The sequence below is a fragment of the Euprymna scolopes genome, chromosome 28 (assembly GCF_053919585.1).
Source record: "Euprymna scolopes isolate OS-2025 chromosome 28, ASM5391958v1, whole genome shotgun sequence".
NCBI lineage: Eukaryota > Metazoa > Mollusca > Cephalopoda > Sepiida > Sepiolidae > Euprymna > Euprymna scolopes.
In genome coordinates this window covers 42,640,317-42,643,549 of record NC_136509.1, presented here as the reverse complement: position 1 = coordinate 42,643,549, position 3,233 = coordinate 42,640,317, and positions in this window count along the sequence as shown.

Sequence of the window (3,233 nt, the reverse complement as noted above, 5' to 3'; positions counted from 1 at the left end):
TCTTTGTGTGTTTTCTTCTTCCTTTCTGTTCATTTCATTTGAACTTTTACTATTATATTTTCTATGTACTCTTTATATATTGTTGTTCTGATCTATAAAAATGTCCTGCTTCTTCTCTAAAATAAGAAAAAAATAACAGAAAAAATAGGAATGATACATATTTAGTTATTAGTTTGATTCAAAACACCCGGCCTTTTTACATTTCGGTTTAATTGATATAGATTCATTTATTTTCCTGCCGTTGACAGAAGCTACTTTCACTTTTACTTTCACTTTTACTTTTACTTTCGTGATCTATGAACGGGCTTGCATTCATTACATGTCGGTATTATTTGCAGCATTTATTGAATATTACTAATTTCTTATCTTTAATAAATCTATCTTCTACCTGTATCTAACTTTAATCGATTTTGATTTACATTATTAATCTCTGTTTGCTTCTAAAACTTCCTAAGAGACATATATGGAAATGTCGTATTAGATGTAGATTCTTTCTATAAACACGCATGCGGAGGTAAACAAACACGTCGGGGAAATAAGGCGAATAAAAAGATACAACATCGGAATAATACACGTGAAAACGCAAACAACTGCGCCGACGCAAACAGCTAGATGTACGTCCGACAATGTGCGCGTAGAAAAGGCACACTGTGCGCTTTCTAAGCAGTAGTCGTCACTCCGTTTGGTTTACATCCTTTTAGTATGTTCGGAACACTTTTTTCCGATTGCATGGCTCTGTCAGCCTCCTCGTAGTCGAGAGGAAGTACACACACGTCCGTCGCACAAAACTTTTTTAAAAAGACACAGACACAACACTCATGGAACCACACAGAAAGTCAGTAGATAGATATAAATAAACGAATAAAATACGTATATATGTGTTTGCATCATTACATAGGCTGCCAAGCAAGAGAAAAGCGGAACCTGAAAACAGACTTCCTTCGCTAGCTGTAGACTAACGTTTATACACACCGGTCTCCCCCACCCAATATACACAGGACAACTCATCCACGTGTGATTCCTCAAAAAATGGACGTTCTATCTATCTATCTATCTATCTATCAATCTATCTATCTATCTATCTATCTTTCAGGTTTCGTAATAATTCCTTATTCCCTGTTCTCTGTATTATTCTCTGGTTATGCATGCATATCTCTAAAAAAGTTCGTATCTTTTTAATGACTAGACTGTAACGCGTTATTCAGACACCCGCAAGTAGTTCGAAGATGACGGATTAAGTAACTTTAAACTTCCCTGTACTTTTGGCTAGGAACAAAGTGTAATATCTGTTCTAATACTACCCTTCACTTTTTTCTGTCCTTGGTCAGTGGAGGAAAAATATTTTTAGATTATGGAGATTTAAAAAAAAAATGTTGTTCCTATCTACCTATATTCTAGCTAGAGTTCCTCTCTTTGGAGAGCTGAATATTCCTCACATTAAAAACCGCACGTGTGTATAACTCTGCCCTCGTGGGAAGGCAAGTAAATAGAAAGTTTATCTTAAGGCAGAGGAGTGCGGTTTATAAGCTTTCTTATACTTTCATATATTTAAACGTAGTTATCCACTTGCATCTGTTTACTTATATCCCAACTATGTGATGAAATACTATACTTGAAAGTACGAACACATCTTACTGGCAAGTAAGCTACACAGAAACATTCATATGCGATCAGGCGAGGATATCCATAAGTTAAATACGCTGTTGAATATTATAGTGAAATATGCGCAATGTATTATCTCAACTTATAATATCATAGATGTATATAGATTAAGTAATAATAAATTATATATACACAGAGAGACACACATCTATAGTAAAAGAGAAAGAGGGGGCAGAGAGAGAGAGAGAGAGAGAGGACGACAGAGAGTGAGAAAGGGCGAAAGAAGAAAGATATCTTACTATACATGTACTTGTTTACGAATACATTAGATTTTCGCCGAACGTTTAAGTAGTATCGCAATAACAGTATGGCTAATGCGTACGGAAATGTGTAAAAAAAGGTCTAGTTAAAAACATATGAATGAAGACATCGTCCATCACCTGGAATTATAAAAGAAATGGTAAAATAAACCAGCGTGGGAGTAAATTCTAAAAGGAAAATAAATGTAGGTGCGTATAGTATGAAACGCACCCAGGATATCCGTACGTGAAAGTTACTTCTTCATGAAATTTGTCAATTGAACTTCTCGAAAATAGATATTTATATACGCAGAGGCATTTAGTTGCGTAATAAGGAAGAGAAAAAGAAGGGCAAAAGGGAGTGTCGTTGTATGCTCAAGAAAAGAATACATTTTAAATGAAAACTAAACGTAGATCAGCTGGGAGAAAACAGGGGGCAGTTGGAATATAAAAGAGTATCATTTTTACGGACATAATGAAAAGCTGCTTCTTGGATATTTCATTCAGCTCGGATTAAATAATTACACTAGACTTATAGTTGGTAGAGATGTCGATTTCTTAACCAACGAACTAAAATCTGAATATTAAAAAAATAAAAGAAATATGTGCTTATGAATATTCTTATGTGTGTATACAAACGCACACACACACACACGCACACACACATATATATATATATATATATATATATATATATATATATATATTATATATATATATACATATCTGCTCATCACTTTATATTTATAATTATTAAAAAAAAAGTGTAGCTATTACTGAAATACACGCACACACACACACACATATATCTGTTCCTCACTCTCTATATATAATTATTAAAAAAGTAAATCCATTACTGAAAGTTATATATATATATATATATATAAATATATATATATATATATATATATATATATATATATATATACGCATCCATATTTTTGTGAACGTGTGTACGTATATAGATAAACTAATGTTGCATATGCATAAAGATACGTAGATGTTTCTTTATAAAACAGCGTTCTGAGCGTCTATTACAAGGAAAAATTATTTATACGAGCAAACGCACACACATTCCTATATGAACAAAAAATAAATAAATGTAATCTGTTCATAAGATTATTCATTTATGCAATTGCTACATATACTGCCCTTCTTTCATCTCTTTCTCTCTCTCTACCTCTCTCTCTCTCTCTCTCTCTCTGTATCTCTCTATATATATAATATATATTATTGTTAAAAAGTATATAAAGTTATAATTCTTTTAATATATGTGTGTATGCGTTCTTTTCTCTCTCTTTCTCTCTCTCTCTCTCTATCTATCTATCTATC